Raw genomic sequence first — 23,786 nt, forward strand, 5'->3', positions numbered from 1 at the left:
AAATGTCTAAGACGAAACAAAACCCTGCATATGGACGATATGCCGAACTACTGATAGACTAGGGATAGCCAGTCATGACAACACGCTTCCATCTGTTGCAATATGTATAAGGCCGGCGAAATACTCTCAGACTTCAAGAAGAAAGTCATAATTCGAATGCCAAACAAAGCAGTTGCTGGCAGGTGTGAAAATTACCGAACTAGCAGTTTAACAAGTCATGGTTGCAAAATACTAACAGGAACTCAGGTAACACATGAAACAAACCACTCAAATGTGCAATGTGTTCTTCACGTTTATGTCCTACTACGACAATATCTTCCAAATTGTTTGAACAGATTGGTAAGCAGTCGGCTGTTCCAATTACTGTTGATAAATGGCGGGTGCGCAAGCAAAGGAAAATATTTAAGGAAGCCCAAATCAGCGGAAAAGCAGGTAGAAGCCGACCTTGGGGAAGATCTGTTCGGATTCCCAAGAAATGTAGGAACACGCGAAGCAGTACTGACCGTAAGACTCATCTTATAGGTTAAGCCGTTAAGCAAAGGCAAACCTACGTCTATAGCATTTCATCATTTGTAAACTTAGAGAAAGCTTTTGACCATGCTGACGGTAATGCTCTCTTCGAAATTTTGAAGGTAGCAGGGATAAAATACAGGGAGCAAAAGGGTCAGATTGCAGTAGTAAGAGTCGAGGAGCATGTAAAGGAAGCAGCGGTTGAGAAGGGAACGAAACAGGGCTATAGCCTGTCCCTGATTATTCAATCTGTACACTGAATAAGCAGTAGGAGAAACCAATGAAAAATCTCGAGTAGGAATTAAAATTCAGGGAAAAGAAAAACTTTGAGGTTTGCCTGTGGGATTGTGATTCTAGTGATTCTATCAGATACATCCAAGGGCTTGGAAGGTCAGTTGAACGGAATGGATATTGTCTTGAAAAGAGGACATAAGAGGAACATCAACAAAAGCAAACCAGGGATATTGCAGTGTAGACGAAGTAAATCAAAATAGCAGGTCGGCAACTGGAAGCAGTGAATTCTATAATTTATCTGGGAGTACGCATTAGGAGTGATTAAAACTGGAATGATCATATAAAGTCGGTAAAGCAGATGCCAGACTGAGATTCATTGGAAGAAGCCTAAGGAAATGCAATCCGAAAACAAAGGAAGTAGGTTACAGTACGCTTGTTCGCCCACTGCTTGAATACTGCTCAGCGGTGTGGATCCGTACCAGATGCGGTTGATAGAAGGGATAGAGAAGATCCAACGGAGAGCAGCGCGCTTCGTTACAGGATCATTTAGTAATCGCGAAAGCGTTACGGAGATGATAGATAAACTCCAGTGGAAGACTCTGCAGGAGAGACGCTCAGTAGCTCGGTACGGGCTTTTGTTAAAGTTTCGAGAACATACCTTCACCGAAGAGTCAAGCAGTATATTGCTCCCTCCTACGTATTTCTCGCGAAGAGACCATGAGGATAAAATCAGAGAGATTGGAGCCCACACAGAAGCATACCGACAATCCTTCTTTCCACGAACAATACGAGACTGGAGTAGAAGGGAGGACCGATAGAGGTAGTCAGGGTACACTCCGCCACACACCGTCAGGTGGCTTGCGGAGTATGGATGTAGATGTAGATGTAGATGTAGATGCTAAAGAAATTCTGTAGATTAGGAAACGAGACACTTAAAGCGGTAGATGAGTCTTGCTATTTGAGCAGTAAAATAACTGATGAGGGCCTAAGTAGGGAGAATATGAAATGAGCACTGGCAATGGTGAGAAAAGAATTTCTGAAGAAGAGAAATTCGTAAACATCGAATATAGATTGTCTTTTCTCAAAGTATTTTTCTTGAGTGTAGCCATATATGGAAGTGAAACAAGAACGACAAAGCCACAAAGAGAAGAGAGGCTTTTGAAATGTGGGCTACAGAAGAATGTTGAAGACTTGATGTGTAGATAACGAAACTGACGAGAAGATAATGAACAGAATTGGGATGAAAAGAAATATTTGGCACAAATTGACGAAAAAAAGGGATGGATTGATAGGACACATTCTGAGACATCAAGGGATTATCAATTTAGTATTGAAAGGAAGTGTGTGGGGTAAAAATCGTAGAGGGAGACCAAGAGAGGGCAGATTCAGAAGAATGTAGGTTGCAATAGTTATTCTGAGATGAACACGCTCGCACAGGATAGAGTAGCACGGAGAGCTGCATCAAACCAGTCCTCGGACAGAAGACCACCACCACAACAACAACAACTACAAAAACAACATCTCAATCTGAGATAATACAACCACCACCTCTTTCTCAAAATTTACTGATGTTTAAAGAGCATTGAAGTTTCTAGTACTCATTATCTGAATATACTGCCAGTATTGCAATAATTTTCACCATTTTCAGAATGAAGTGAACTACTGTGAAACCACAAATCTGCGTTTCATTTATTCCGGAATAGTTGTTTACTCATACACAAATTTTATCCATGCATCATATAGGAGGAACATCATCTACTTTCACCACGTAAATTAATAATTGTGTGCTCATAACTTCATTCGTAAAACTTTCATACACGGAAGTTACACTCCTAAGGCTTTATCATAATAAATCATACTCAGAACAATGCGTTTTGGAGAGATGTTTAATGCGGTGTATCATTTAAACCACATATTTTCGTAATAAACACGTATAAATAGAAAAACATCAATAACCCAAAATGGTTCAAATGGCTCTGAGCACTATGGGACTCAACTGCTGTGGTCATAAGTCCCCTAGAACTTAGAACTACTTAAACCTAACTAACCTAAGGACAGCACACAACACCCAGCCATCACGAGGCAGAGAAAATCCCTGACCCCGCCGGGAATCGAACCCGGGAACCCGGGCGTGGGAAGCGAGAACGCTACCGCACGACCACGAGATGCGGGCATCATCAATAATCCAGTTCAGCTAAAAGCCTCTTCTGACGCTGATCGGTTGAGGAAGAAAGATAGGGGCCTCACTCAGTTATAGCGTTTTTTAGTTCTGTGGCATGACTTTCTTCCCTTCATCTCATATATTGGTGGAACTTGTCTGAAAATTCCAGTAACTGACGACCGAGTGAACTATAATATTTGCCACCTTCATTTGGAGGCAGATATAGCTCGTTGACATGCATTCGGCATCTTCTTAATAGCACATGCTGCATTACAGCACTTGTCTCCAAGTACACAGGCGTTGTGGTATCCATCCCACCATTGGAGATTAAAATCTGATCTACTCTATTCATAGAATAGATACTAACCTGACCCCGCCAAAAACTGACAAACGTCTGTGCAATTGTGAATGCAGCCTGAGCTAACAGGTGCGACGAGTTTTCGGCTGCATAACCGCCATAAAACATTCCTTTTTCTTCATTTTAATCTCGAATTACCAAATACTGCGTAAATAATAATTCATGACTCCAGTCTCCTTGAGCCTTAAAATCGCAACATGATAAGATGATTTTGGTTATTACGACCGAAAGTGTGTGAAATACTGACTCCGAAGTATCACATTCAGAATCTCCTGGGGAGAAAATGCTGCTGCCTTGAAAGAGAATGACCGACACACTCACAGCGACCAGATAGGAAGCTCTTCGATTTATCAGCGCTCAGATCTCGCAATGTGACGAAGGTGATATCAGTTACTGGTACCATATTCTCCATAATTAATAGTCCGAATAAAAGTGGATACCGATTGCGCGCGAAAGGGTTTACTGTTTGACCTACTGCGCCAGGTCTCGTTCGGCACTATTTCAGCAAACAGGTCGACAGCTCACGATGAGGTGTGCTGTACTTGTAAATGGGTCGACTTCATGCGTGTATTTGCTATTTCGTAATGTCTGCCCTAAACTGTTGGTAGCAATATTACCATTAGTCATTTTCTCCAAGTATTATGTCTCCATGCCCGTCGTCGTATGCATGATAGACTTCCAGTCGCATCCCGCCATCCGGCCTTCTCTCTGGTGGGGTGGAAACATCACCCGGAAAACGCCCAGAAGGTTACGCATCCACCTCCTGAGGCTCATGGCAAGATGTAGAAAGCATCGGCTGGTGCGGAGTGGGCGGCTCTAGCTCCATCGGTAAGGCGACTGGACGCGAAAGAGGTGAAGGCTCCGCCTCCATGAGGTGGTCCCGCGTTGTAGTGATGACACAGTTTGGCGGCTGCTGTGGCCGCGCTGTCCTCGGGATCCATGAATCTGGGGGAAGAGATACAGAAGGGCCACCGTGCACTTGACAGTGGCGAATTTGATCGTGATGTCGGCTCTGCAATCCATTTGGGTCCGACATGAGATACATTCATGCGCCAAGTCGACGAAGGATCTCGCGTCCGCCGTCTGCTGCCGCTAAACATCCTGAAAAACACCATGTCATGCTGTGCGAAGTGATACATGCAGCCTTCCTTCGGCGCCGAATGCTGAGGAGGATGTAGCAGTGTCCGATGGCGGCGGCCGTGAAGTAACTCCACCGGCGATGATCCATATCGTGGATGCGAACGATAGGAAGTGAGAAACAACTGGATTCCTGGTGTGTGGGGTGCGATGTTCGGCCATCTGCTGATTGATGAAGGCTCTGATAAAACGTTCTGCTTCGCCGTTTGGTTGTGGATGGAACGGTGGACTAGTTAGATACTGTATGCGATTGCGTTCACAAAGTGTTTCATATTCGAGTTCATTGGCTCAGCAAAAGGATATTTGCTATACGAGTCTACCACAATCAATCAACGAGTGTTCCAAAAAGGTCCCGCAAAGTCTCTGTGCACACGTTGCCAAGGTGATTGCGACTTAGCCAAGCAGAGAATTTTTGTGACGGAGCGGACTGATTTTACGTACATGCGTAACGCTGTGACGTCATCTGTTCGATTTGGGTGTCCATACACTGCCAAGTACAGTGTCGACGCGCTAACTGTTTCGTACGAACAATACCCCAGTGACCTTTGTGAAGTAACTGCAACACTTCGTTTTACAAAACTTTGGAGATCAAGCTATGTGACTGTCCACTATCATTCTGAACAAGGATCACACCTTCCAATATAGCGAGGCTATGCCGACGTGCAAAGTATCGGTTCACTACAGGATTATTTGTGCTATGCAGCGAGCAAGGCCAAGATGTGCGAATGTATTTTACCAAAATGTTCAAACCTGAATCAGCTTTCGTCGCGTGTGCAATTTTCCTATAGTTCAGAAGGAAGGGTTGAAGCAACTCAGAACGGTGAGCATCGTTGTGACAACAAGATGCTGCAGAAGCGTCTAAGGCTGTATCAGGGCAGATCGGAAGACATGAAAGTGTGTCAGCTATACCATGTCGCACGATAAACAATCTCGTACTGGTACTGAGACAACAACATATTTCATCTTCGCAAATTTTGTGGCAGTTCGTACAGGAACCGGCTTCATCGGACGAAACAAGGACTGAAAAGGCTTGTGACCCGTTACTAATATGAATAATGGTGGAATTTGGTGACACCATACACAGTAGCCGAAGTCTCTATCTCAATTTGTGAACAGTTACACTGAGCTTTGGACAACACTTCTGATGCGAGAGCAATAGGCCTGTCTTCATCACCAATTCTGTGTGAAAGCGGTTCACCGATTCCGTAAGAGGAAACGTCAACTTGCAGCACAAGTGGTCTGTCAGGATCAAAGTGAACCAAGGATCGATCACTGAGCGATGCATCCATAAGTTTTTGGAAAGCTTCTTGGCGCATATCTGTTCAAACAAAGGGAACATTCTTGCGACGGAAGTGATGAAATGGAGCTGCGATTTGTGCAGCATTCGGTATGAACTGAATATAGTAGTTCATTTTCCCTAAGACTGATTGCTATTTTGTGATATTGCAAGGAACTGGCAGGTCACGTACGGATAACAAATGTGACTGACGGGGATGTACACCTTGACTGTTTTTGACATGGCCAAGATACTGCAACTCAAGTTGAAAGGAATCAAACTTATTCAGTCCAAACTTTAATCTTGCATTAGATAACATATGAAACAAAGCACGCAGATTTGCAATGTGTTCTTCACGTGTATGTCCTGCTACGACAATATCGTCCAAATTGTTTTAACAGATTGGTAAGCAGTCACCTGTCCCAAATACGGTTGATACATGGCGGGTGAGGAAGCACTGCAAAAGGCAAGCGCAAATATTTAAGGAAGCCCAAATGACTGTTCGCAACACACATGCTTTGAGATTCTGCATATAGTCGTATTTGAAGATATGCGTCGCGCATGTCAGTGTTAGAAAAGTATTGACTTGCACCTAATCTGTCCAGGAGACCCTCTGGACGTGGCAGTGGATAAGTATCAACCACAGTTTGTGGGTCGACTGTAGACTGAAAGTCAACACAGAGGCGAATACGACCTGTGGGTTTGGAGAGAAAAATCAGTGGACTTGCCCACTGACTAGATTATATGGCCGCAATAGCTCCTCTATCTTCCAATTCTTTAAGTTTAGCAGCAACTATATCCGGTAATGCAATGGGAACAGTTCTGGCTCGGCAGAATTTCGGCTGAGCATTGTCTTTCATAGTAATATGTGCAACAAAATTGTTAGCCTTGCCTGAGCCTTCAGAAAAGAGTTCAGGGAATTCTTTGGGCAAGCTAGCTGCACTGTCTTTGGCATTGAATGCAGTCACTGACAACACACTGTTCTTAATTTTAAAGCCAAACAAATAAAACGAATCAAGGCCAAATATGCTCTCACAATCGCGTGATTGTAGCACAGTAAAAGTATCATTTCGCATATGCAAGCGATACATAGCAGGCAAAGTATATTTTCCGATAACAGGAATGCCATTATTAGCCACCAGTTGCGTGTTAGTTTTAGGCAAGTGTGGGAAGCCTAACAGTTCACATGTGTTATGATTCAGAAAGGAGAGACATCGAATTGGCGATTGGTTTGCGAGCACACACATCAATCAAATAACTTTGCAAATTGCTTAAGCACATAGCATGCAACTGAGCTGAAATCTAAAATTCTCAGTTGCTTTCAACGTAATGGACTTCCTACCAAACGATGTAATAGTGCCACTATCCACCAAAAGCAAGCAAGGGAAAACTCCAGAAGTGTTTGGAGATGAGGCAGTTGCAGGTTCGAATATTGCCAAACATGCGAGCTCTAGTATCCACCAATAGCAATCAAGGAAAAACTGTTCTGCACAGAGCGTATCGATTTAATGAATTAGGAAAACAATCTGATAAAGTGAGGTAATATTTCCAAGACATCAACAGCTGGTGAGTTACCAGGTATCCACTTCTTTGTTCAGCACAAAAGAGCAGTTAGTGTGCATATGACAGATGCCTGCTGGATGGGAAGTACCCACTTGAGAGGGAGAGAGAGAGAAGCCTTTCGGAGTGGTTGGTCATAATCTCAAAAGCAGTGGCACACAACAGAAAGCAGCATTTTGGAGTGTGCTAATACCATAAGACAGTTGATGGTACAGCAGCCAAAAGCATTTGTAGGTCCAATTGAGTGTAGTGTGGCCTCTCAGACAACAGTGCATTGTGCAGCCCAATTAGTTTGATATCAAAGGTGTGCTTGTATCTGCAGAGGGGTTTCCCAGAGTGGTAGGGTAGGTTTCTCAGAATAATGGATTATCCCCAGGGATCATAAACCAGTTAACAAAACAATGGGTTAAAGGGGTATGGAAGCGCTCATAAATCAATCAAGTTCGCCTATCAATGTATGTTTGCGCCTGAATATATGCACGGTAACAAATTGTCTCAGCACTACCATTGCCCTACTACTTCATAGTTCATCCGAAATCGGTTGTAATATAAAAAAAATAAACAATTCTTTTTGTTGTAAGATATTACAGCTAATTTTAGAAATTGTTAATGAAACCATTTCCATCAGATGTGTGGTAGATGTACTTTAAGAACAAATATCATGTTGTTTTGGAATGAGAGTTGCAGGGAGCATGAGTCTACTGCCTGGTTTGATGTAGTGCACACCCACTCCCTCTCAAGGGTCATCCTTTTCATCTGAGTGCAGCACCCGCATCTAATGCCCTATATTACTTCTGCACGAATTGTAAAACCTGCCTTCCCCTGCAAATATTCCCTGTGCTGCTTCCTCTAGTATATCTGCATCTGACTCTAAACTCTAAGGGCCAATGTGAAGTCCATAGCAGAGGATATGTCCCACTGTACCAGTTATTTGGGCTCTTTTCATTCCCTTTTTATTTGGAATGCACGAAAAATGAATGTTTGAATGTCACTGTGCATGCTGTAATTAATCTAATCTTCTCCTCATGATCTCTGTAAGAGCCATAAGTAGAGGTTGTAGTATATTCCTGGAATCATCATTTAAAGCCGTTTTTTTCAAGCATTATTAGTAGAATTCCTGAGGGTAATTGCCATCTACATTTAGGAGTCCGCGAGTTCAGTTCTTTCTACAGCTCTGTGACACTCTACTGCAGGTCAAATAAAGCTGTAACCATTCCTACTGCCTTTCCCTGTACATGTTCAATATCCCCTGCAAGTCCTATTTGTACAGGTCCCACAGTCGTGAGCGGTATTCAAGAATGGGTAGCATTAGTGATTTGTGAGCAGTCTCTTTCGTAATCTGATTGCGTTCTGTAGTACTTACCAATAAACCAAGACTCTGCTACCTTCTTTATCCACAACTTAGTAACATGGAAGTTATTCCCTGATGTCTTGGCAACATGTCTCAGCATCGTGGCCTTCCTTGTAGTCAGTGATTTCGACACATTCCCTTCCTCATCGATTATGAGGAGAACCTCCTTATTTCATATCTTACCAGTTAGTTTCCAACACCTTTCCATAATACCACAGACCATATCCTTCGGTTCTCATCTGTTCCGATTTTCCCAAAGTCGATGACGCACTTACACATAGTGAAGATCTGCAGACATACTCTTGGCAATACTAAATGGGCCGCTGGAAAATCGCAGTCAGATTTGAAGTCTGGTACAGTGCTGACACGAATGAATTGCAACATACCATTTCTTTCAGATTACATTGAACATACAATGGAGATGAATTACTACTTGAAATATTGCGCAAAAACGGGCCTGTTTGTATTCTGGAAATTCACTGCCTGACAAAAAAGAACTTAGCGCCTAAAAGTCATGGTCGGATGTTCATAACTGAGTATCGTCGAAGTTGTTCCCTGATGTCTTGACAATTTGTCTCAGCATTATATCCTCCCTTGTAGTCAGTGTTTTCGACTCATTCCTTTCCTCATTCATTATGAGGAGTGTGGTGTCACCGCCAGACACCACACTTGCTAGGTGGCAGTCTTTAAATCGGCCGTGGTCCGTTAGTATACGTCGGACCCGCGTGTCGCCGCTATCAGTGATTTCAGACCGAGCGCCGCCACACGGCAGGTCTAGAGAGACTTCCTAACACTCGCTCCAGTTGGAAAACCGACTTTGCTAGCGATGGTTCACTGACAAAATACGCTCTCATTTGCCGAGACGATAGTTAGCATAGCCTTCAGCTACGTCATTTGCTACGACCTAGCAAGGCGCCATTATCAGTTGCTATTGATACTGAATTATGTACAGTCAAGAGCGACGCTCACCATTAATGGATTAAAGTTAAGTATTCCACCAGCTACGTCCGTTTTTCTAAAGTCTAATTTCCTTGCCCTGTTCCAGACCTCACGCCAGCCTGCGTGAGCTAAAACGCGTGCCTTTCGGCTTCCTCTAATAATACGGTGTTGGCTCTCCTGCCAACCCACAACAAGAAGAACCTCCTTATTCCATTCCTTATGAGTCAGTTTCCAACACCCTTCCATAATACTATCATACATCTACACAGCATCAGCTGGTACGTAAATAAGATGCATTTCTATGTGATAGGAATAACAGCCACCAGTGTGCATCATCACTCTGTTCAGTGTTCCTAGCAGACCTGCTGGAGTATGTGTGGGGCGTGAAAAGCTTCAAATGCTGAGTGGCCAATGTGAAGGACGTGAGGATACTGTGTGCTCGTGTGAGAAAGCTGCAAAAGAGATCTCATTGTCAGTCGCCACTTGGCTAGCTGTAACAGCCGTTCAGTGTTCAGAATTCTGGGACATTTGGATAAGATAGCTCTCTGATTTTGGGCTGTACAGGAACGTGAAGGCTGGCATAGTCGTCATCAAGGTTCCAGTCGACCATGTCGGAGCATCAGAAGGGAGGATCGCTGTTTATTTTGTATGGAGCACATCATAATCCCTTCAAATGAGCGCCTGCCATTCGAAAGCAAATAGTGGTCTCTCTGTGACATTGTATATCAATCTGTGCAATTGGTGGGCGAGTAGTATGAGCCAGACTCGGAAATTACAGTCAATAAGTTTGCCGTTAGAACCACATCACAAACGGATGTGTCTGGTGTGGTGGTGTGATCGGGAAGTATCGACTGGTCGTGAACGGCGTCGCTTTGGATTCAGCGATGAATCGCAGTCCTGTACCACTATCGTTCACCAACGTCAGCGAGTACGACGGCACCTGGGGAGGGTTCGCATTTTTCCAATGTTTTGGAGAGGCACAGTGGTGTTTTTAGTCCTGGTGTTATTGTATGGGGAGCCACCTGGTATGACTTCGGGGCATGGCTAGTAGTGATTGATGGGACTCTGACAGCACAGTGATACATCCCAGACATCCAGTGACCTCATGAGTTACTTCATATGCGAGGATATCAGGGTGCAATTTTTCAGCAAGACAATGCTCGTTCATAGATTTCGCGTATATCTACGAAATTTGTGCGTGATTTTCAGGTAGTTCGCCAATGGTTTCGACGCAGTGGACACACTGGCTCCCATCAGATCACCGAACTTTAGTGCCGTCAGGCTGGCCTAGCACTCGGACAGGTGATCGTCTGCCGAGCGCCATTGACAAGTGGGGTGCACTAAGCCCCTGTCAGTTGAATTGAGGTGTTACTTGACTGAGAAAACGTGACTCTGGTCTCTTAAACTGGCATACAGCTGGGAGAGCGTTGTGCTGACCATATGCCCCTCCATATCCGCTCAAGTGACGCCTGTGGGCTGAGGACGACGCGACGGCCGGTCGGTCCCGTTGGGCCTTCACGACCTGTTCGGGCGGAGTTAGGTTAGATTGAGATGGTCCAGTGGCCAGTACGATCCCCAGATCTGTTTCTAACATAAAATGTGTGGAACCAGCTCGGTCCTTCCAAGTGTTGGCATACAGGACGAGTTACAACGATTGTAGGTCATCTTGCCTCGGGAGAAGATGCAGCATATTTATGACAATTTTTCCAACTGAATCCTTGCTTGCATGCAGACCAGAGGTGGTGCAACTTCATACTGATAACTGGACACACACTAACGAGTTCTTTGCAAATTCGACTCGATCATTTAATCACCGAAATAACACCCTGTGCCCTCACAAATTGTGTACTCTCAGTTTGTTTCCTTAGGCCCTGCTGGGTGCTTGGCTTTTGTGTTGGACAGCGTATTCCGGAATACACTTTTATGTAAATTAAATACACTCTGATTAATTATACACCTCCTACATATATACTTAGGAAGAATTTTTTTACTACTTGCCAATGTAGCTGAACTATCAACTTGTAGGCTTTCTATTTACAGGAGTAGAGGCTTCATTCAATGTTACTTGCAACATGTTTCTTCTTTCTTCTTGCAGTAAGAGAAACGTACCATATGTACGAGGCCTGTTCAGAAAGTAAGCTCCGATTGATTGCCAAATTGGAACCACAGTGAACATCAGAAATGTTTTACTTGTAACAATTAGCTACACCTTTCAGCTACTTCTCTACGTAGTCGCCGTTCTGACTTAGACTTCTGTCATAGCGTTGTACCAACTTTTCAATAGCCTCATCATAGAAGGCAGCCGCCAGTGCTTTCCGCCAATTCTCCACGCTGGCCTACACCTCGTTGTCTGTGTCAAAATGTTTTCTTCAAAGACAGCGGTTCATGTGACCAGAGATGAAACTCAGGGGGAGACAATTGCGGACTGTATTGTGGGTAATCTAACATTTCCATTTGAAAACGATGCAGGAGCATCTTCATTGCCCCTGCAGAATGCGGCTGAGAATTGTCGTGAAGACGAAACAGCACGACAGTTATGTAATGTTAGCTGCATAGCTTCAGGCGAAATTTCTCACCAGGCCCTCGTACTTGGCGGCAGACACTATTTTCTAGACATCTTTACGCACTCACTGCGAGCTCAGAAATGAGAAGAGCGACGTGATGCTAACTGGGGTTATACTAGAGACACTACCCAACACATCTGTGCAAAGCTTTATCGGATTTTCATAGTCGTTTCCATTTCGCGACCGATCGGAGCTTACTTTCTGAACGCCCCTCGTATATCATCCCTCCACTTCCATGATGTGTAACCAGTTTTCCACAGTAAATAAGACGTTTTGTACGCTATAAGCTAATGAGGGTCACTTGTGGTGGTAAGTAGATGAAACTAGCGGCAAAAATTCCTATTAGTTCGCACATATGGGACGGCTGTGACGCCCGAAAACGATAATAATAATATTTGTGGCTTTTGTGGTTTCCAGTCCAAAGACTGGTTTGATGCAACTCTCCGTGCTCCTCAATCCTGTGCAAGGTTCTTCATCTCCGAATAAGCACTGCAACCTACATCTTACTGTCTGCTTACTGTATTCATCTTTTGTCTCCCTCTACGAATTTTACCTTCCCACATTTACTTCCCGTACTAAATTGGTGATCCCTTGATGTCTCAGCCACGAATTTCTTTTCTACGCAGTTCTGTTTAGTATTTCCTTATTAGTTACATGATCTACCCAAACAATTTTCAGCATTCTTCTGTAGCATCACATTTCAAAAGTTTCTATTTTCTTCTTGTCTAAGCTGTTAATCGTCAATAATTAGCAATAATAATAAAAATTATAAATAATATGTCAATCATCTTACTGAAAGCAAACATGGGTTATCAGAGAAAGAGAAATTCTTAGAAAAATCCCTCCTCCTGTACATGGATGACCTAAAATTGTATGGATATCTGAGATTGTTGCCCAGGTTGACGAAAGCAGTCCGAATCTTAAGCAGTGACATCAGATGGGATTCGGGACGGAAAAATTCATGCACTGGCACTAATTAAGGGTAAAATCTCAGGAAGCCAACTTACCGATATGCCAGAAGACTACATATGGCTAGGCATTTTGCAGTTGGATAATATAAGGGACGTTGTAGGGATATGAAACGCAATGATCACATAGGCTCAGTCGTGGGTAAGGCAGGTGGTAGGATTCACCTTACTGCTAGAACACTGGGGAAGAACAATCAGCCTGCAAAGGAAATTGCTTAAAGGTCAGTCATGCGACCTATCCTACAATATTGCTAAGGTGTGTGGGACTCATACCAAATAGGACTAACGGGGTATATTGAGTGTATACAGAACAATGGATCTTCCTGTTGCTAGTGAGGTTTTCGTGCCTCAGCTATACAGACAGCTGTACAATAGGTGCAGCCACAATGGAGGGGTATCTGTTGAGTGGTCAGAGAACAGTGTGGTACCTGATGAAGTGCAGCAGCCTCTTCAGTAGTTACAATGGCAACAGTCTGGATGATTGACTGATCTGGCCTAAACCAGAACCGCCGTGCTGTGCTGGAATCACTAATTGCTGAAAGCAAGAGGAAAATACAGCCAAAAGATTTCCTAGGGGCATGCAGCTCTACTTTAGTTAAATGGGCACCGCATCCGCTTGAGTAAAATATTTCGGAATTTAGGTAGTCCCCACTTGGATCTACGGGCACGGGCTGCTTAATAGGATACCGTTATCAGGAGAAACAGAAATAGCGTCTACAGATAGGAGCGTGGAATGTCAGATCCCTTAATCAGGCAGGTAGGTTAGAAAATTTAAGAAAGAAAATGGATAGGTTAAAGTTCGATATAGTGAGAATTAGTGAAGTTCGGTGTAAGGAAGTACAGAACTTGTTGACAGTTGTATACATGGTTATAAATACAAAATCAAATAATAGTGTTGTAGGAGTAGGTCCAATAATGAATAAGAAATTAGGAACACAGATAAGGTAGTATGAACAGCATAATGAATGCGTTTTTGCAGCCAAGATAGACAAGAAGCTCATGCCAACCATAGTAGTACCTACAAGTTTATATGCCAACTAGCTCCGCAGATGAGGAGCAGATTGAAGAAGTGTATGATGAGATAAAAGAAATGATTTGGACAGCCTAGGGAGAAGAAAATTTAATAGTCATGGGAGAATGAAATTCGACAGTAGGAAAAGGAAGAGAAGGAAAAGAAGTAGGTGAATATGGACTGGGAGAAAGGAAGGAAAGAGGAAGCTGCCTGGCAGAATTTTACAGAGAGCATAATTTACTCATAGCTAAAAGAGAAAAAGAGAGTTTGATACTGCGAGAAGAATTTGACAAAGTACCGAAAGACTTAAGTCGAAACAAGGCCCCAGGAGTAGATAACTTTCCGTTAGAGCTACTGATAGCCTTGGGAGAGCCAGCAATGACAAAACCCTTCCAGATGGTGAGCAAGATGTATGAGACAGGCGAAATACCCTTAGACGTCAAGAAGAATATTATAATTCCCACTCCAAAGAGAGCAGATGCTGACTGGTGTGAAAATTACCAAATTATCACTGCAATAAGTCACAGTTGCAAATACTAACGCGAATCCTTTACAGAAGAATGGAAGTATGGATTCCAGAGGAGTGTAAAAACACGCAAGGCAATACTGACCCTACGACTTCTCCAGGAGGTAGGATAAGGAAGGGAAAACGTAAGTTTATAGTATTAGTAGACTTAGAGAAAGCTTTTGACAATGTTGATTGCAATACTCTCTTTCAAACTGTAAAGATGACAGGGGTAAAATACAGGGAGCCAAAGACTAAATACAATTTGAAAGGAGAGACAGCATTGGTCGTATATTTTTGTTTATTATCGCAAAATCGATTTTCGGACACTTAATGACCATCTTCAGTGCTGTAATATATAACTTAAATTAGTAAGCACTGGTGTCAATAAGCTTACTAATTTAAGTTATATATTACAGCACTGAAGATGGTCACTAAGTGACCGAAAATCGATTTTGCGATAATAAACAAAAATATACGACCAATGCTGTCTCTCCTTTCAAGTATACCCATTATCTGGTCGTAGTGCACAGGACACTATGGAGTCGTCAATCAACTAAATACAATTTTTACAGAAACTAGATGGCAGATATAAGAGTCAAGGAGCACAAAAGAATAACAGTGTTTGAGAAGGGAGTGAGACAGGGTTGTAGCCTATCCCTGATATCATTCAATCTGTATATTGAACAAATAGTAAAGGAAACAAAAGAAAAATTAGGAGTTTGAATTTTTTTAGTTTTCTTTTTTCAACGTACCGTCGACAACGAGGTCATTAGAGTCGTTTGAATTAAAGCCAATGTAGACTAAATTAAAATGTTGAGGTTAGTCGATGACACTGTAATTCTGTCAGAGACAGCAAAGGATTTGGAAGAACAGTTGAATGGAATGGATAGTGTCTTCAAAGGAGAATAAAAGATGAACATCAACAAAAGATAAACAAGAATAACGGAATGTGGTCGAATTAAATCAGTTGATTCTGAGTGAATTAGATTAGAAAATGAGACATTTAAAGTAATAGAGGAGTTTTGCTACTTGGGAAGAAAAATATCTGATGATGGTCGAAGTAGAGAGGATATAAAATGTAAACTGTTAGTGGCAAGGAGAGCATTTCTGTAGAAGAGAAATTTGTTAATATCGAGTACAGATTTAAGTGTTAGGAAGTCCATTCTGAAAGTATTTGTATGGAGTGTAGCCATGCATAGAAGTGAAACATGGACGATAACCTGTTTAGACAAGAAGACAATAGAAGTTTCTGAAGTTTGGCGCTAAGAAGAATGCTGAAGATTAGATGGGTAGATGACGTAACTAATGAGGAGATACTGAACAGAACTGGGGAGAAGAGAAATTTGTGGTACAATCTGACTAGAAGAAGGGATCAATTGGTAGGAAGCATTCCAAAGGTCATCCGTTTATTACTGGAGGGAGGAGGGGGGGGGGGATAAACGTCACAGAAGGAGAGCAAGAGATGAGTACAGTAAACAAATTCAATGGCTGTAGGTTGCAGTACTTACTTGGAAATGAACAGGATTGCACAGGGTAGAGTAACATGGACAACTGCATCAAACCAGTCTTTGGAGAGAAGATATCAACAGCAACAACAACAACAACAACAAGAAAGGTCTGGCACATAAAAAGTGTGGTCAATAAGAGTACACAGAAAGAGTCAGGAACGAATCTGAAAAGCAAATTTCATAGTGTCATTGCAATGAAGGTACTGCGAACTGGAGACAAGTATTGTTGGATATTTGGATAGAAAAAGACGACAACTGATTACAATTCACAATGCACTACAGACAAGTATTGACTTCGACAGGCTGTGATTGCTCAGAAAAGCAGGAGGTAGAGGACTCCTGCAAGTGAGGCAGGGAAAGGAATTGAAGCATGCATAGGTAGTGTGTGAAATGCAGCAAATAATCAAATCACAGAAGTCAAGAACAAGAAGCTTCTCAAGTTACAGCAAACCAGGGATTGATACTAACACCCTACGCACCAAAGCACTGCATGGGTAGTTTTGGATAAGATCAATGGCTTAATAAATAAACAAAGGATTGGTCATGTTTGACTAACGAAGGAAACTGAAGCACTGATATTTTCTGCACAGGAAGAAGGCACTAAAATTAACACCATCAACGTCTCACTTAAAAAATGAGCACAAAAACCAAAGAACAGACTCTCCAAAGAAGCGAAGGAGGAACTGAGATGCTGCAAAAAGATTGCTCAGACTTATTATAACCAGGTGTAAGAAATTGTAGCACTAATTATCAACTGGAAATCATGCCAAAATTACCGTCTGCCTGTTTCACATAGCTAGTGGCTCCAAAAGTCAGAAAACGTTGTCGAAAAATAGCATTCCAGAGTAATACAGAACCTCCGATTCGGTCAGATCGACTGTTGGGGATCTTCTGAACCAAATAACAAGTTTATGGAGCCTAGTTTATGGAGTCTACGAAAGTGTGGATCACTGTCAGTACCATTCTAGGTGATAGCACAATCGACGAGAAAAGCTGGAAAAACTTACCAGACACGAGGACTTGAAAATCGACCTACAGAAACTCTGGTGCAAAGGCACAAGGAGGCAGTTCCGTCGTTGCGCTTGACAGTGAAAGCAAGACTTCAGAAAAATCGATACACCTTCTCAGATTATGTTGACCTGATAAAATCGATCGACAGAGCAGACTGCTGCAAGATAATCAAAACTCTGTGAAAAAGTAAGTAAGCTATAGGGAAACAACAATAGTATACAATTGCGAGGTGCCGGGGCTATCAGAGTATTTAACACTAAATTCTTCTAGAATCTACATATGTAATATGGAACCCTAACACTCACTTCACACATCCATACCCAGGGTGCTCCTTCCAAACACCGATTCACACAGACATTCATGCTCTAAATATGGCCCGGGCACGTGAACCAAATATGGAGCAGTTTATCCTTTACAATCAGATTGGAGTGCTCTGCAATTATATGCCCAAGATGTTACAACAATTTCAATCATTAAACTAACCTGAACTCAATCACACATGATAATATTTAAGTTAACAATCTCTTTGTGGGCTTTCAGAATCTAATTACAACCTCCGATTCATTCTGTCTCCCTGCAGCAAGAATAACCTTTACAAAATGTTCCCTGAACTGATGGTCCATTCACAATGACAGTGGTGGTATCTGCTTCAGTTTATGGGGACTTCAGGCACACTGTTTGCATACATACAACAAAAAACACAGAACACAAAAAAAACGTGGTGTAGAGAACAATACAGTAATTTGTAATTTGTGCGCCCTACTCTATCACTTACATAAGAATTACAGTGCAAATTCACAAACACATACAAGGTATAACATACATTACAAAAACAACACTAGAGAGAGAAATTTAAGAAAAAAAAACAAGGTTCATGGGGTGTCAATTTATGCTTGCACATTGCACAATGTTTACGATTGTGCTGAGAATGAGGCACTGAATCACATTGTTAGAAATAGTCGAAGTACTTCAAAAATTCGTAACTTTCTCTGAGGGGGTTGGTATGTTGAGTCATATGCATTGATGCACGTGGTTCCATGTCTTGAGAATCGGAGGGGGGCTTTTGGGATGGGGCCACAGTACTGACATCACATAGGTCTAAACGTCAGCTAGTGCGTTGTAAAATCTCAAATAGGTGATTATATAGCGTCCCTTTCTGTCCTGAGGCACATGAGGCGCAGGTTCTGGAACCTTATGTTGTCTTTGTGTACTAATGACAATGTGGTCTGCCGCAGGGAATCCCTCCAAATGGCTGCCGCGTCCGGAGAGCTAGCTGGCTGTAGTGTGCTGGTCGCGTGTCAGTGTCAACGGCCAGCCTCACTTTCGCTTGTGGCCCGGCGAGGATCCCGCCTAATCCCTCAGGTATTCGGCCCGGTGACTGTCAGCTTCTGGGACCGGACGCTCCCGCGCCCTTCTCGTTAGGTGGCGCGCTGACGCTCCCCTTCTTGCAGGTAGCCGAAGACCTCTTGTTTTTTGCTCAGGCTGGCCTCTGCATTGCCACGATACCCATCATCTGCACAGATCTGACAAAAATATTATGCCTAACTTTTTCCCATGATCTTCTATGTTATAATAAATTTACATAATGATACATTGATGGTCTGTCATTTCAGACACTCTTACTTTAATTTTATAGTTATTAATCTATGGCTATCATTATAACAAAATCTTGGTGTATCTAATATAGACATGGAAATAATTTATCTTGATTCTGTGTAAAGATCGATCTCACTACTGTACATGATGTGTGACAACTGATGCTATGTATTAGGTGAACAACTAAATGTGCAGGCCCGCACTAATATTACTATTACGTATATAGATCGACAGTAGACATGCTCAAGAATTAACTACCATTTACCAACGATCTACATTCTACGTCTTTTGAATAAATTATGTTATTATGCAGGTTGAAGTTTTACTGAGCTATAAAGAACATGCAACTATTCTACTTCGCTCGCCCGTCGTCCCTCCATCTCGGGTCTGTGGTTTGGTGATCTCAAAAATAGCATCCCAACAGGCGAGCGCCAAACTCTTGTGCTAGAAAACCCCCACAATATTAAGGATATAGTTATTGTTAAATCCTAAAGTTTAACTTATCCTAGTATATGGTACCCTTTTTTTTACCTTACACAACACTCTTACATAATTCCTATTACGCTGAGATGTCTCGCTGCTCGCCACTATTGACGACGACAGTGATGTGCGCTCCGTACGACACAGCCTCCGAGTTCTCACTACGCTTCCAGAGAATGGGTTAGCCATGGTTATACAAGACAATACATTTATAGTTGCAACTTCTTTTTTCTATGTGACGCGGTTTTCGCGATCAAAGCACACCTTTCCAGAGGCAATATAATATGACCAAGCCAGGACTGGTTCCTGTTAAGGATTCCGTCGCCCACCACACGCCAGCTCCACTTTATGTCACGAATCTCCAAGTATACTTCCTTGGTTATTCATCTGTGACAGTCACGAGCAGCAGGCAATATTCCCACCCAGCACGTTGGCATGGTAGGCTTTATGCCCGTATTTCTACCGTCTAGGGCACCATTGGAGTCAAACGCTCACAGGTTCACCCCGAATCGCAAGACAACGATGCAGGCGCATCTCTGTAAAAACTATACTGCCCATATTCATCCTCGAAATCATGCAATATACCACAATCTTGCAGTCCACTGACGCGTTCCTGCAAGCATTGGTATGAACGTCTCACGAAATGGTTGTGGCCGCTATGGAGCGTATCACGACTTCTCAGAACGCTTCTAAGAGTACGTTCTGTAAGCGCCCGTTTGTGCGACATCTCCTCACTCATCATTATCCTTCACCATGGACACCAGACAGGAAAGGACAAAAACATTGCTCATGGAAAGGTAGTTTCTCCTACTCCATCGACATTGGAAGTCGCGAACATAAACAAAACTAAAAGTTAGCAGCAATAAATTCTTATGCGGGAAAACGCAGCGTGTTAATACTTTAACAATCTTAATCTATTAATGCAACGAATATTGTTCCCCGAAGAAAGGTTCATATATTTGCCTATTCTACTATGTACACCACTTAAACTACTATTATTCCACGAACTTCTTTGTGTGAGAGATGTGGTGGAGTCCTATGGACTAGCGCCAATCCCTTGTCAGACTCCTCCTCCTCTGACGTGCATTAGGATTTGCAGGTCTAATTTCAATCACCTGGTTCTCCTGTTGTCCTTGGTTTCGCTCTCTCCAATTACGGTCGCTTTGCCGTTCGTTATTCCTCCTGTCCCAGATTCCTTGTCTAGATTGACCCTGTTCTCTGACGTTCTGGTTTCCGTGTCTCTGGTTTCCATAACCTTGAATAGCGTAACCTTGATTTCCGTAACCCTGGTTTCCTAACTGACCAGTGCGATTATGCGATCTGTTGTCGTCTTCCCTTTCTGGCCCGTGGTATTTGTTATTTTGTGCCTTCTTCCTGTCCTTTGCGTCTTGTTTATCAAAGACTACTTCGAGTTCGCGCAATAGACTCTTGAATACTTCTACGACAGATCCACACTTCCCGACATGTGTCTGTTGATACCTAACTGGCAATTTGGAATAGCAAAATTTAATGATTTCTCCGTTGCTATATGGGCTATGTAAAAACTGATTCTTCTTGAGTAAATCATCAAAAAATTTGGTTGCGCTCCTATCCCGGACACTTCCAGTTCAGGACAAAATATTATTTCCTCTTTAATCCTGTCTTGCGTTTACTTTGACCAGTAGGTCGGCAGGAATGCACCAACAAATTCCTGATAAGTCCGACACGTCGCTGCCACACCCCGCATCTTTTCCGCGGCTTGGCCTTCGATGCGTCAACACATGAATTCTAATTTTGCCTGGGTTGGCCATGATGCCGGTAATGAATTTCTATACTGCATCACCCAGCTCTTCGGATGCATCGACCCTCCATTATCTTTAAACTTCTGGAATTTTAGTATCGACAGGAAGTGATTCTGATCAAAATCCTGTCCGATCCCCGCACTGATGTTGTCACTCGTTTCCGATACTTGCACATGTGCCGAGTGTCCTGATCTATCTTGCTGATAACTGTGAAAGGTCTCTGTTGGATTCCTTTCATGTTAATTTCCTAAATCTGTTGTCATTTACGGCATAAATTCCTCTTCTAAATTTACTGTGGCGTTCCTGACTATCTGGGAGGAGACTGAGTAGTGGAATGTGTTACTTTTACACAGAAACAAGAACGATCTGTCACACTGCTACACTTTAAAACACAGTTTATATGTAATTCATGTCACACAGTCTCATACGGAACCTACATCGGCTTTCTTTTATATACTGTATATGATAAGATACTGTCATCCCCCTTCCCTTCTGTGTGAGAGGGTGAATGAGCAAATGTATTTCTAGTTGCATGCTTGATGGTAGCAGACAAGCCTGTCTGCTAAAGAACAGTAGGTCCAACGTCGGAACAGGTAGCTACGCTTTCTAAAAGCAGAGAGGTTTCTATTCTTAGCATGGTCCTGTCTGTCCCTTGTCATGTTGGTATAGGAAGCTGCCCCTGTGGCCACTTTCGTTTGTATTTGTGAGCCACCCTCAGGAAGGGACCACGGCAGTATGTCCGCGGCAAGCCTCTGAAGTGGTAAGATCTCTGGCTAAGCGCGTTTCGGCTAAGTCCGTAGGACAATGGATTTCTTAAGTTCAGCCTAACTGAAAATTTAATCACCTTTATTTCAGGTTTAGCTCTAAAATATCTAATGTTATCTTAAATTGCAACACAGTGTAATTCACGTGTGAAGTTCACAATATCTTCCGGTAGTTGCTTTGTCACTACTTTGTGAGTAAACTGGAACCACATATTGATCAGTAACTCTAACTAAGATCATCAATCTTAAATGCAAATGCTCGTGTGATTATAACGTCTCGTCTTGACAATATTTTTCAATATATCAACTTTTCTTTATGTTCAACCCACGTGGGGTGTACTTTCTGACACCAGTATCACGTGCTTATACAACTGTTTAACCCATCAGGTTAGTATTAAGACGATAGTAACCAGTTCGACGTTTTTCTTTAGTAAATTGCGTTTCGATGTCATTTCTTTTAATTATCAAAACTATTCTGGAGTTACACTCTTTGTGTAAACCAAGTTGACCACGTGAAGCATGTGGTGAAAGCATCAAAGTAGCCCTCAGCTATTCTTTTCGGTAAGATTTCACAGAGAGTTAGTATGAATTTAGTACACCAGTGTGTGGTAATTTCATGACGGACAGGATTGCGCTACGAATGTAACTTCTTTGGGTGAAAATTGAATCGTTTGGTTGTGGTTAATTTCCTCTTGCATATGTTTCAACGTTCTTCGTGTGTTACTTTATGTATGCAGTGTTATGTAAAGTTTCCCAATCTTGGCTCCATATTTGATGTGCTCCATAAGATTACAAACTCACATTTTCACAGTCCTAAATAAGGCACCAGCTTAGTTATGACTCAAGTTTAATATGCTGAAATTTCAATGATCAATGTTAAAATAAATTTCCAAATATAAACTGATTTATTTCTTTTATTTAAATTCTCTTTTATGTACGAGGTGTGGCTAGAAAAAAACCGGACTGATGCTGGAAAAAACATTTATTTACAATTATTTACAATTTCATGTTATCTCCTTCAATGTACTCTCCTCCTCGGTCTCTACACCGCTCCATACGAATTTTCCACTGTTCATAGCAATGCTGCAGATCATTTTCGGTAAGTCCATACATTACTTCCGTCGCTTTTTCTTTTACTGCTTCAACAGTCTCAAATCTAGTTCCTTTCAAAGCTGACTTGACTTTAGGGAAAAGAAAAAAGTCACAGGGGGCCAAATCAAGTGAGTAGGGTGGATGATCTAAGATGGAAATGTTGTGTTTTGCCAAAAACGTCTTCACTGACAACGCACTGTGAGCAGGGGCATTGTCTTGGTGAAGGATCCATGACTTTTTTCTCCACAAATCGTTCCGTTTTCTCCGTACTCGCTCACGTAGGGTAGCCAGGACGCTAATGTAGTAATGCTGATTCACTGTTTGTCCCTCTGGTACCCAATCAATGTGCACAATCCCTTTGATGTCAAAAAAAACAATCATCATTGCCTTGAATTTCGATTTTGACATTCGTGCTTTTTTTTGTCGTGGAGAACCAGAAGTTTTCCAATGCATCGATTGGCGTTTAGTTTCGGGATCGTAAGTAAAAAACCACGATTCATCGCAAGTAATAACATTTTGTAAGAAGGTGGGATCACTTTCAATGTTTTCCAGGATTTCAGAACAAATCATTCTTCGGCGTTCCTTCTGTTCAATTGTGAGACACTTTGGAACCATTTTTGAACACACTTTGTTCATGTTGAAACTTTCATGAAGAATCTGCCTAACACTTTCCTTGTCAACTCCTGTTAACTCAGACACTGCTCTGATTGTTAAACGGCGATCTTGTCGAACAAGTTTACCGATTTTTTCAATTTTTGCATCAGTTTTTGGTGACAATGGTCTGCCAGTGAGAGTGTCATCACTGGTGTCTTCGCGGCCATCTTTAAATCGTTTAAACCACTCAAACACTTGTGTTCGCGATAAACAATCATCGCCGTACACTTGTTGTAACATTACAAACGTTTCACTTGCAGATTTTCCTAGTTTGAAACAAAATTTGATGTTAACACGCTGTTCTTTCTGTACACTCAACATT

Source organism: Schistocerca serialis, chromosome 5, assembly GCF_023864345.2.
Source record: "Schistocerca serialis cubense isolate TAMUIC-IGC-003099 chromosome 5, iqSchSeri2.2, whole genome shotgun sequence".
Lineage (NCBI taxonomy): Eukaryota > Metazoa > Arthropoda > Insecta > Orthoptera > Acrididae > Schistocerca > Schistocerca serialis.